The sequence below is a fragment of the Epinephelus lanceolatus genome, chromosome 3, assembly GCF_041903045.1.
Source record: "Epinephelus lanceolatus isolate andai-2023 chromosome 3, ASM4190304v1, whole genome shotgun sequence".
Classification (NCBI taxonomy): Eukaryota; Metazoa; Chordata; class Actinopteri; order Perciformes; family Serranidae; genus Epinephelus; species Epinephelus lanceolatus.
The window spans coordinates 47,346,543-47,360,073 of record NC_135736.1 but is presented as its reverse complement, the minus strand read 5'-3'; the positions used below and the strand labels follow the sequence as shown (position 1 = coordinate 47,360,073).

General features: G+C 41.6%; 1 long non-coding RNA gene across 1 annotated transcript; it reads right to left on the bottom strand.

Moving 5' to 3' along the window:
• Positions 1 to 325: 325 nt before the first annotated feature.
• On the bottom strand, positions 326 to 12,637 carry LOC144462521 (uncharacterized). Its single transcript, XR_013490797.1, has 4 exons — positions 12,539 to 12,637; positions 8,088 to 8,119; positions 7,062 to 7,171; positions 326 to 1,712 (listed from the first exon to the last, which is right to left on the bottom strand). It is a non-coding gene; the product is annotated as an uncharacterized LOC144462521 (long non-coding RNA).
• Between the last annotated feature and the right edge of the window lie 894 nt (positions 12,638 to 13,531).

Here is a 13,531-nt window from a genome sequence, read left to right as displayed (position 1 = left end):
TTCATCAAGTTATCTTCATTATAAAATGCATGACTGTGAAAGCTGATCACTACTCTCTATAATTATACAGTGAGGGTAGCATAAATAACAGAGACAGCTCTCTGTATAATGCAGTGAAACAACAGCACCACAACCTACATCCTCCAAAATAATCTTGTTAAATCAACTACACCTGTTTCTTTGTTGCTTCTTTTTACCCCTGAAAAGTCTCATACTGTAGTAGCACACCTCCCTTTAGGTGTGAGCACATAAGCTATAAACTAGTACTGTTATCAGAAACAGTTTTGTGATGCAGGAGTTTCTAAATGACTGACACACAGACAGATCAATGCTGAGCCAGGCTTTAATCAGAAAGAGCAGAACATCAGAGGGTTTGGTAATGCTTTACACAGGTATTGAGTACAATGACATGTGTCCTGAAAATCCTGAGGTTGATATACATTAAACATCCACATTCACTATTATTATTATTATTATTATTATTATTATTATTGTTATTATTATTTAACATGTAATCAAGTCAATGCAAAATATTACTTCTGACTTTTGAAATAGGGTACAATATGTTTTTGCTTTATTCTCAGAGTTACAGTAACTGTTAAGGTTTCATGGAGTCAGACTACTTTTCTACCAAATCTCAATTTTCCCTTTTTATCTTGTCAAGTTGTTTTGTTTATATCAGCAAAACTCAAACTGAATACAGTTAGTCATTTTATTGTGTGGCTGTTTAAACTCTGAAGCACAGTCTACTGTATTTCAGTTAGTTCAGTTTCGATTAATTTGGACAGGGCAGAAAATGCCTCTGAACCTAAAACCACACTGAGACTCCTGAAAATATGAGTCTCTGTCCTCTTCAGACCAAACTGCCATGAGTACATAACATGATTCCCATCAGTTCCATGAAACAACCCCAGATCAGTCAACACTCAGGTAAACAATGACCATACACCTCAACAGTATGTGTGCAAGGAAATGTAAGCTCTGCTGGTGAATGGTTTGGACCAAAGAACACATCTGAAGTGTGTGTGGGTCCTCAGCAGCAGTGACATAGCTTGTAGTTTTATAGAGGAAAGTGCATTTTTAAGCAAATAACTTGTTTAAAATTCCACTTGAACCTGAATCACTGTGGTCCCCAGATCTCCTCTCCTCCATGGAAACTCTACCACAGTCCCTGTTGTGGCTTTGACACATCTAGGCCTAGTTATGAACACACTCGTCTGAAAGTACTCCATTGTTGAAGCACTTGATGCAACTGGGACCTTTATGTGAGAAGTAACAACGGAATATGTTCTGACCAATTTGAGTCCCTGCAAGCTTATTAAAGGTCTCTTTAATATCACCGTACCCATCGAATACTTTAGTAAACAATCTTGTCCAAGATATTGGTGTGTTTGTGTTTAGGATCTGTGCTGGTACACTTTTGACCACATGGAGAAAGGTAAGAATAGAGGACCAGAATATGATCCTTACTGTTGTCAACTAAAGGTTTTATATTGTCCAGAACACGTGCCTCTGCATGTTCAGTGTATGTCTTTCCAGATGGTGATGTATTTTCTTGAGGCACTGCTGCAACCACATTGGTCCCTTTGTACACATCACCTCCTCTATACCCTGTTATCACATAGGGAGTCTCTTTCATTTCCTCCTCGAGCTTTTTGTCGTCCACTGGGAAGTTTACAGCCAAACAGACCTGCACGTTTTCCATGCGGATCCTGCCAAAGAAAACACACACACAGTGTTACCTTGTGTCAGAGTATGATTATAGATACAAAGTTTGATGGATGGAGATGGGTTCATATGGATAGTAAAAGAATAAATAAATGGATGAATGGATGTGGTTGATTTTAAAGATTCAGAGCCATGAATAGCGACTGCTTTATCTCTCAGTCTGTGGAGCTACATTAGGGTCAAATGTTTTGTACTTGAAAAAATAAAATTTGAAACTGAAAATTCATGTGTTGATTTTGAATTTTGAAAAATACAACAATGTATTCAAAATAAAAATAAGTCTATGAAACGTTTTTTCAGGTTAAATATAATTTTGATTCACTTTGGTAATTCTTTTGAATAAATAATTTATTTTCACTTTTCACTTCCATATATATTTTAACATTTGAGGTCCTTTTTTTTCAGTTGCATGTTTTATCTTTTCAGATTCAGATCTTATTTTTTACAGTTTCAAATCTGGGTTTTTTTTTCAGTTTCAGACTTTTGACCCTGATGTGGCGTGGGGGGCGTGGCATCAACTGAGAAGGGTGTGGAATCATGAGTGACAGTGCCTTCAGGGAACTAAAAGAACTAAAAAAATTCTGACTCAACACTTATATACAGCATATTCATGTGACTGGCAGTGTAAAAATTGATGCCAGTGACAAACTTCCATTTAGAAATCTATTTTAGACAGTACTGAGCACCAATTGCGGTATAAGAGCGATAAATTATGCCAGATTTTGCAGTTCAACAGCCACATTTTAAGTGCTGATATGTCCGATTTCCACTGAGCACTGTGAACACAGCGTAGTGTCCAAGTGTCCACTTTGCTTGTGATGATGGCGTCCAGTCAGTCGGGTCAATCTGCTGGAGCCCATACATCCAGCACACAGGTGAGACACGTTAACTAAGTTTTGGGAAATCATAACAAGTATTAAGGGGTCGTTTTTGTGACAACATACATTTTCACAGCTTCATCGTCACTGCCCTGTTGATGCTTCCACAGCCAGACGACCCCTGGATGAAACCTTTGAGCTTGGGGAAAAGGAAACAATCCTAAAACACCTCCCTACTCACCTGGTGCCACAAAAATCACCTGGAGCCAGGTCAGGTGAGTAGGGAGGTGTTTTAGGATTGTTTCCTTTTCCCCAAGCTCAAAGGTTTCATCCAGGGGACACGTTTACTGGATGAGGAAGCATCAACAGGGCCGTGATGATGGAGCTGTGGACAATCACACTTTCCAGCTCTGACAAATTCGCCACTTAAAAGACGTCACAAAAAAAAGTATGTTGTCACAAAAACGACCCCTTAATATTTGTTATGATTTCCCAAAACTAAGTTAACATTTCTCACCGGTGTGCTGGATGTATGGGCTCTAGCAGATTGACCCGACCAACTGGACGCCATCATCGCAAGTGAAGTGGACACTACGCTGCGTTCACAGTGCTCAGTGGAAATCGGACATATCAGCACTTAAAATGTGGCTGTTGAACTGCAAAATCTGGCATAATTTATCACTCTTATACCGCAATTGGTGCTCAGTACTGTCTAAAACAGATTTCTAAATGGAAGTTTATCACTGGCATCAATTTTTACACTGCCAGTCACATGAATATGCTGTATATAAGTGTTGAGTCAGAATTTTTTTTAGTTCTTTTAGTTCCCTGAAGGCACTGTCACTCATGATTCCACACCCCTCTCAGTTGATGCCACGCCCCCCACGCCACATCAGGGTCGAAAGTCTGAAACTGAAAAAACAGATTTGAAAGTGAATAAAATAAGATCTGAATCTGAAAAGATAAAACATGCAACTGAAAAAAATAAGACCTCAAATGTTAAAATATATATGGAAGTGAAAAGTGAAAATAAATTATTTATTCAAAAGAATTACCAAAGTGAATCAAAATTATATTTAACCTGAAAAAACGTTTCATAGACTTATTTTTATTTTGAATACATTGTTGTATTTTTCAAAATTCAAGATCAACACATGAATTTTCAGTGTCAAATTTTATTTTTTCAAGTACAAAACATTTGACCCTAATGTAGCTCCATATCAGTCAGCCAAAGAGGTTTAGAATCAAACATAGTGGAGACTTCACTAATATCGCTTTTCCACCAACATGGAACCGGTTCTGTTCTGGTTTCTGCCCCTAATTTTGAACACTTCAGAGCATTTTTATCACAAAATATATCAGTTCAGAACCATAAAAGTTGGTTCTCAGCAGGAATCAAAATATAGCAGGTTTTCCTTGACCTGAAGTGTGAACCGTGACAACGTCAGTGGGCGTGCCATATTTTACAGGTTGGAAAGAGAGGATGGAGAAGTCAAGTGAGAAATCATTACAAAAAAATACATGCAGTGGTCTCATTCATGCTTGGGGTTTTTTTAGTTAAAAATAAATATCTGAAGTTGCAGAGCAAAAGTTTGCAGGTAATTAATCCAATCCACAACTTTGTCTCTATTGTTGATGTTGTGCAATGCCCTCTGTTGATGATATTGTTGATTACAGTGGTTCTAATCAAAACTGGTGGAAATGCAGGCTGGTTTGCTTGATAGCACCAAGGTCCTGAGAAAACTTGATCAGAACCGGTTTAAGAACCAGAGTTAATTTGGTGGAAAAGGGGGATATGAAGTCAGCAGTATTAGATAAAACAACACTAGAAGTCTACAGCAGGGATACGAGATGTGAAAGAGATTCTGTGAGAACTAATGTTTTCCCTCAATGAGATTTCTGAGGTTCTCAATAAAATAAATGAAATGAACTTAAACACTTAAGCAGTGAACATAAATTGCAGCTCTACGGACTCTACAGTTAGTGACTATTGAGTGACCAAAAAAATGTACAAGTGCTTTCTTTAATGCAGAGGATGTGGTGCTTCTTGAAATCATCTTTTACTTGCTTAGCTGTTCACAGTACACACAGTTTTGACCAGGGGTGCCCAAACTTTTGCATGTATCTGTGTACTATATATGAATTGGTAAAATCTTATCTTATGTCAGGGATGCGTGTAGCATATTAGTGCTCCCTTGCCCTGCTGTCGCTCTTTCTTTCTTTTCTCTCTCTGGGCCCTATTTAGATGGTCTAAAACGCAAAGCGCCAGGTGTGCGGCGCATGGGCGTGTCCCAGTCACTTGCTAGTTAGACAGTGCGTTTTTAGACTGTCCACCATGGCGGAGAGTCTAAAAGGGTTGGACTTACTCTGTGAATTAATCATGGGTGTGTTTTGGGCGTATCATTCAATAAGCCAATCAGAGTGTCACCTCTCATTCGCTTTAAAAGAGGTGCGATTAGAGCGCATGGCGGAGAGCTAGTTAGATCGCGGACCTACCAACTGGAAAGAGTGAGCGTTTTACAGCTGAGGAGACGGATCTCCCCGGCGGGAGGTGAAGGCCTGTCAGAACCAGATCTACGGGGACAGCAGACAGGCACCCAAGCTCCCCGAGGTAAAGCAGGCGTGGGATCACTAACACAAGAAAGATCTTACTAAATATCTGTGGAATATTATTCAAACCTGTTTTCATCATATAACAGAGCACAGCTGTCAGGACTGCCGCAGAGCTCCCCAAGGTGCTGATCCTGCAGCTAGGACCTACAAATTATGATGATCATTATTACTGCGATTAGATCATTCTGATTAATGACTGACCATTAACGCCAGGGCCACACCGGACGCGGAAGCACTGCGAACAGCCTCGAAGCGCCTCGAAGCGAAGCCAGTTTCCTTTCAGCGCCCATGTTAACCGATTGTGTTATCCACACCAGCCACGCCGCGCCCGCAGCTCCGCGGCCGGCCCTGCAGCGATTGTTTCGGCGTCTGGTCTATTTTCTGTGTGAGCCGCGAGCAAATGTGTCAAGCCAGGCAGGAATATAGGCTATACATATTTGTCAGTGGTATCTAAACAGAGCACGAGAGAGATGAACACACACACACTCACGCACACTAACACACACACACACACACACACACACACAAGAAAGAGAGAGAGAGAGAGAGTGAGTGTGGGCCGGCTACAGGGGGTGGGGGTTGGGGCACACACACGCAAACAGAGAGAGATACCCATGATGGAAAGACAGCCCCAAACATGACGGAGACAACAGCTGGGTGCAGAAGCGCTTGTCGACCGGCGTGGAGAAATGCGCGTCTGGTGTGAACGGGCTAGCGTGAGATTTTCTGTGCACTGCGCTTCGCAGCACTTCGCTGGCAGTGTGGCCCTGGCATAAGACGTGTTTCTGATAAATATTTTAAAGTGCACAATAATAACCTTTCACATTGTAATCATATTTTTATTTGTTATCTTTTGCATATGTGTGGCTGCTCCGTGTGTGTCTGACCAGAGTGCACGCGCGTTGTGCACCTGCCTAGAGACGCATATTACTAACTTGTTTAACAGCGAAATGCTGCGCCGTTGACTTTAGACCAGGTGCTTTTTACGTCATCTAACTAGCAACGCGCCATGACTGCGCCTGACCACTCCTCATTTTTAGACCAACACACCCAGAGGAGCGCAAGTTCATTTGCTAGTTAGACGACGAGGACGCAGGGCGTGAAAATGACAACTGCGCCTGCATCTAAATAGCAATGACACTTGCGACATGGATTATGCGCCCTCTGCCATCCGCTTTAGACCATCTAAATAGGGCTCTCAGTATTTATCATGAGACTACTGCTGCGGTAGTGTGAGCTCCACACTGGCCGGCAACAGTTGGTGAGAGTCTGCCTCCATGCAAGTAAACACACACAGTGACGGGACTAACTGTTAGCATGGAATGGCTTATGTTAACTTAGGGTTATAAACATGTTTAACACAGTCGAGCTGTTTCTGTGTCTGTTTGAGTTTGTTAGGACTGTTAAGACGCTCGGTGTCGGGTGTTAGCTGCTGCTGTGGTCTTAGCTCGTGACTCAACAGTCAGTGACTATTGAGTGACCAAAAAAAATGCAGAAGTGCTTTGCAGAGGGTGTGGTATAGGAACAGTGTTTACCTGAAGCCAAACATCCTCTGAATGCCCTAAACTAGGTCTGTAGTTTATGGTTGTAAAGTTTTATGAAGCTTTGATTATCCTAGACATATCTGAACATCATCATACATGAATACAGTTGGGCTCACTGGATCCTCTGGAGACTCAGTTTTCCAGACATACCCACTTTATGCAATTCCAAGACTGTCTGGGACCACAGTAATATTCACATACACCATTTTTAGATGAGGCGAAAATAACACATTTACTGCATGCAAAAACTGAATGGTTGTTGCTAAGAACAACAGTCTCATCATCTATATTCACACAAAAGTTAAGGAATGCTGAACTTTCTTTTGTACCCCCAACAACTAGCAGCATATTGACTCACTGGTTCAGGATGCCTGCATGATTTGTGACCCAAGTCACATCCACAGGCAAGCTGTTTCCAATGGACATGCTGAAGGCCAGCATCACAGCCATCCCACACAGACCAGCCATCTGCACACAAATCAAGTTATTAAGAGATAGTCAGGACCATTTTTGTCAAAGAAAACTTTATTTCTACTGCAGTATTATATTTGGCGGTATGACTCTGTTCTGGGGCCTCTCTGCCTTTCCTCACCCTTCCAGGCGCCCACGTGGAAAGCCTAAGGTGGGGAGAGCACACCCCTCTGCCCTTCCATGCACCTACGTAGAAAATCTTAACGCAGAGAGAGCACACCTCTATGCCCTTCCATGCGGCCACATGGAAAGCCTAAGGTGGGTAGAGCAGCAGCAAAGACCCCCGGGAACAGAACAGAGCAGCATCAGTGACAAACAGAAATGACCTTGATAAGTCAGACACAGCATAAAAAAGGAGGAGCTGGGGTGGAGGCAGGTTGCAGAGGAAGCAGCGACAGTAGGCAGGCCAGAGCAGTTTAAATAGGGCGCCCTGAATGGGATTTGCGAATTGGTTGCACAGAAAGGAATCATGTGATCTATCAGCTGACTCCCCCATCAGTTGATTGGGCTGCTTGAGATCAGCTGATGTAGCTGGGATGTCAGCTGAGCTTGACATCATGTCCTGCCTGAACTTACGCTATGCTCAATTTTAAACATAAAAGTGAGTAGGTGAAAAGGGAAAACATTTGTCTCTAAATTCTCGTCCCTGACACGTTGTCCTTCTGTACAGGACTACTTCTATATCAGCACCCTACAGGATTTCAACTAATTTTTAGATACATAGCTGGTTAGGCTCAACTATTACCTGCAGTTAGAGCTGTTTTTTAGATCATTCATAACAATTCACGGTTAGTATAACAAGCTCTGTATGTATGGTTGTAGATTAGAAGAGGACATCAAGTTAGAGGAGCGCTCAACCTTGCATTTCTGCACGTTTGTGCTCTGCTTGTTCAGCGGTTTTGTGAGCTCTTACCTTCACTCTTGTTGCTCACAGAGTCAGTCGATCTGGAAAAGAAAGTACAACAGAAAAGACACAAAAAGAGCTAAAATAAATATCTGCTTTTAGAAATACTTTATTGATCCCCGAGAGGAACTGCGATACGTTACAGTCACTCAGATGAAATTAGAGAATTATAGAAATAAGAAGTATAAAGTACAAAGTATGTAAAAATAAAACAATTAAAAATGTGCATTACACTACAGTGTTAACACTAGTATGCAGAATATTTAAAAATATGTATAATGTGCTGAGTATGTAAAGAATGTGAAATATATAAAAATGTGTGCCTTATACTACAGTACAATGTGTAAAGGCACAAAGTTTAGAAATGTAAAAACGCGTGTATAATGCTACAGTGTACAACACAATATGTACATAAGTAGAAATAAGAATAAGAAATATGTATGTGCAACATATGTTAGATATACAGTACAGGCCAAAAGTTTGGACACACCTTCTCATTCAATGCGTTTTCTTTATTTTCATGACTATTTACATTGTAGATTCTCACTGAAGGCATCAAAACTATGAATGAACACATGTGGAGTTATGTACTTAACAAAAAAAGGTGAAATAACTGAAAACATGTTTTATATTCTAGTTTCTTCAAAATAGCCACCCTTTGCTCTGATTACTGCTTTGCACACTCTTGGCATTCTCTCCATGAGCTTCAAGAGGTAGTCACCTGAAATGGTTTTCCAACAGTCTTGAAGGAGTTCCCAGAGGTGTTTAGCACTTGTTGGCCCCTTTGCCTTCACTCTGCGGTCCAGCTCACCCCAAACCATCTGGATTGGGTTCAGGTCCGGTGACTGTGGAGGCCAGGTCATCTGCCGCAGCACTCCATCACTCTCCTTCTTGGTCAAATAGCCCTTACACAGCCTGGAGGTGTGTTTGGGGTCATTGTCCTGTTGAAAAATAAATGATCGTCCAACTAAACGCAAACCGGATGGGATGGCATGTCGCTGCAGGATGCTGTGGTAGCCATGCTGGTTCAGTGTGCCTTCAATTTTGAATAAATCCCCAACAGTGTCACCAGCAAAACACCCCCACACCATCACACCTCCTCCTCCATGCTTCACAGTGGGAACCAGGCATGTGGAATCCATCCGTTCACCTTTTCTGCGTCTCACAAAGACACGGCGGTTGGAACCAAAGATCTCAAATTTGGACTCATCAGACCAAAGCACAGATTTCCACTGGTCTAATGTCCATTCCTTGTGTTTCTTGTTTCTCTTCTGCTTGTTGCCTCTCCTTAGCAGTGGTTTCCTAGCAGCTATTTGACCATGAAGGCCTGATTGGCGCAGTCTCCTCTTAACAGTTGTTCTAGAGATGGGTCTGCTGCTAGAACTCTGTGTGGCATTCATCTGGTCTCTGATCTGAGCTGCTGTTAACTTGCGATTTCTGAGGCTGGTGACTCGGATGAACTTATCCTCAGAAGCAGAGGTGACTCTTGGTCTTCCTTTCCTGGGTCGGTCCTCATGTGTGCCAGTTTCGTTGTAGCGCTTGATGGTTTTTGCGACTCCACTTGGGGACACATTTAAAGTTTTTGCAATTTTCCGGACTGACTGACCTTCATTTCTTAAAGTAATGATGGCCACTGGTTTTTCTTTAGTTAGCTGATTGGTTCTTGCCATAATATGAATTTTAACAGTTGTCCAATAGGGCTGTCGGCTGTGTATTAACCTGACTTCTGCACAACACAACTGATGGTCCCAACCCCATTGATAAAGCAAGAAATTCCACTAATTAACCCTGATAAGGCACACCTGTGAAGTGGAAACCATTTCAGGTGACTACCTCTTGAAGCTCATGGAGAGAATGCCAAGAGTGTGCAAAGCAGTAATCAGAGCAAAGGGTGGCTATTTTGAAGAAACTAGAATATAAAACATGTTTTCAGTTATTTCACCTTTTTTTGTTAAGTACATAACTCCACATGTGTTCATTCATAGTTTTGATGCCTTCAGTGAGAATCTACAATGTAAATAGTCATGAAAATAAAGAAAACGCATTGAATGAGAAGGTGTGTCCAAACTTTTGGCCTGTACTGTACATTCAAGAGTGGTGAAGCTTATTCACATCATGTGGAAGTTACAGAAATAATCTTTTTTTATTTTTGACTAGCTTCCAACTTGTAATTACTTTTTTTTCTCATATGTCTCAGATAACTGACGAGGGAAAAGTATTCAGCAAAGGATGCCTGAAATCAGTTGTTGTGTGTTTCGTGCAGTGGCGATTCTAGGCCAGTTTCAATGGGGGGCCAAGCTAGGGCCAGTCCTTTTGATACAGGGGCACATACAAGTAGGGTCAAATATCTAAGTCTGAACAATAAGATACTCCCCCGGGAGAACATTCTGTATATATCTGATTTAAAGGCATCAATCTGGTGAATTCTGAGAGCCAAGTTATGATGGCAGGATATGCCTAGATCTCAACATCTTTGTGCTTTTTATGCGTGAAAAATGTTCTGTTTTTACTGATAAAAACACTAGTGGTATGCTATGGTGAAGGGTTACACTTAAAATACAGCTAAGGATGAGTGGTTAAACATTTCAGTAGTCAAAAGAAAAATGACTGACATACTGATCTGCCTCTGGAGGGCTATTTTATTATTTTAAATCATGTGCAGACAAAATGTTCTTTTAAAACTCTCTCACTCACAAACACAGTTACAGATACGCAAAACAAGACAAAATACGCAGTACGAAAAGAAAAGAAAAGGTAAGACTCAAATCAGTTACACACAAATAGACACAAATTACTGCTTTCCTCCCTCCCTCAAGATTTGCAAGTTTGCACCCTGAATCAGAGCATTTAATTTTATGCGGCTTTGAAAAGAAGGTATCAGAAGCCCTCTGGTAGTTGAATGCCTCTTGGACAGACCCATTTATGGCAACCCACTGGATCCGTGGCGTGCGTGATCCAGCCGAGGCGCAGGTGCAGGAGCTAATAGCGGCCATTCACGTCAATGTAAACTGCTCCACCAGCCACAGCCTTGAAGCAGCTTGATGCTCCCATCTGCTACAAATACGCACCAGGTCTATTTCTGATGGACGCACGCCAATTTGCACAGACCAAATGAGTCAAACAGGAAGTCAGGTGCAGAAAAGACAAAAAATCAAAATAAGACACCCATGAAAACTCTGGATTGTATTTCACATCGCTCCATCAACATGATGTGACATGTAAGTACCATGAGCCAAATCAGACAGAGAAAGTTTTCAGAGCTTACTTCAGTGGTGCTGTGTGTTGCCGTGCAGCCTCAGAGTTGTCTTAAATACCACCACACAATTCTCTACTGATGTTTTTCGGGTGTTTCAAAGAATGCCTCACGAAGTGGATGTTAGTATTCCTCAGTATTCCATTTGGAAATGCGTTCTGCTCTATCAACTCAAGCCCATATTAGGAGAGCGATGTCTGTGGTGAGGCTGGGGAGGGTGAGTGGGAGGGAGGGGGAGCCAAAGAATTCTCAGTAGGCGCTCCAGTCAGTGCGCTACAGAGTGACGTTCATTTACCGGAGGCATTTTATATCTGGCCAATTTTTGGAGACTATGGTGGGGCAAATTAGTCAATGTATGGGAAACACTATATTTGAACACTGGAAAACTCGCACTCTTTTCCTCCTTGTGTGGTGTATTTTGCATGATCCAGTGGGTGCGCCTCTTTAAGTGGTCTGACCGGCAGCCTGTCGAGACGATTTAGTTCTGCGTTCTGCGTTGCCCCTCTGACTGTTGGCGGGGGAGCCGCAGGGGGGCCAGACTCAGAGTTATGGGGGCACTGGCCCCTGCTGGCCCCCCCCTAAAACCGCCATTGGTTTCATGTACCAGCAAAAGGTAAGTAAGTTAATGAAGAGCAGGAGCAGAGGAATGTTGTGTTGAATTATTTTAAATCTGCACCATCACTGTTGAGTTGTCTGACAGCTAACCTGAACACTTGCTAGAGGCCTGGGCAAGAATTCATTGGGCCTCATTCACACACTGTGAACTGTCTATCTATCTATAATCAGTGCACACAACAGTGGGAAACAGATTGTGACCTCAGTCCTGGACTTCATATTCATACTGTGATACATATCTATATTGTAAAATCCCTTATGGGTAATGTAATCACGATTTTAAGTGTATTTTAAGTCTCAACTGCTGCAACCCTGTCCCCTAAACATGGCATTTTACATACTACTACTTTGTAACAGCAAATATGTTAAGGGAAAACATAATGCTGGTCGAATTACGTTGTTAATCAGCTTAATGAAAAAATGTTTTTAATGACTGCACCTGCAAAACATCACTGACAATGTGACTCAACTGTCTTCAACATTCACTCTTTCAGTATGCAATTGTCAACAACTAAAGCGACACTAATACACAGCATTAAGTTACACAATAAGTTGATGATTTTTCAAGTCTTTTCTCGCTTGTTTCATTTACCTGTTTTCTGGAGAGTGATATCTGGTGGATGCTCTCAGGCTGCCTTCGTCGTCTGTTTTCCTCTGAGTGTTGGGAGTTTGCAAGTTGCAGTGAATCCAGTCTGAACTGACATCCTTATAATGAGTGACCATGGTGTGGCACCACTACCTTATCTAAACATTCAAATTCGTACAACAGTTTTTCAGACATTAAAATTAGGAACAAGAGAAAGAGGCTTTCAGAGAGGTGTCAGATATGAACTCACATGTAGACGTCAGCATGACGCTCGAGAGGAAGACAGTAAAAGATTTTCAGGTTTAGTTGAATTAATTAATTAAGTAACTGACATCACACTGAAAGTCCTGCATCTGACACATCAACCACAATTAAATGATGCAGTCACCACCACTTTCATCTACATGGAATCGCCATCTTCATCACTATCATCATCATCTTCACTCCCCAAGACCCTCCTGACAACAGCAAGCGAGACCCTGTTACAGTCGGCAGCACCAGACAGATTATCGTTCAGACGTTTCATCCAACAAGCAGCTCTCATGCATAAGTGTGTCTCCCCAAGTTGCCTCTGCAATGTTCAATGTTTACTTTGTTTTTCCAGCAGCTGTTGTGTTTCCTTACTCACACAACTTAACATGTTTTTACTTAACACCAGGCCCTCTGTGTTTCTGCCCTCGTCCCTTTTAAATGACTTGGTCAGTCATTTGAGTATTTGACTTGTTTAAAAGTTTTCATTCAGCCTTGTAAAGAGAGCCTCTGTGTTGTGTTTGAGAGTGTGTTTGTGTTTCATGTTGTTAGTGTTTCATATAGTGCAGCTGGGGTAACAGAGGACATAAGTACATGTAACAAAACCAAGTCAACACACTGTAGACATATGTAAACCCTGTTGTAGGTTAGAATTACTGTCATATAATTATATTACTAAAACATAGTTATATTTCAGTTGATGATATCACAGTAATAGTTGGTTTGGGGTTTGCATACCTTAAGTAACCT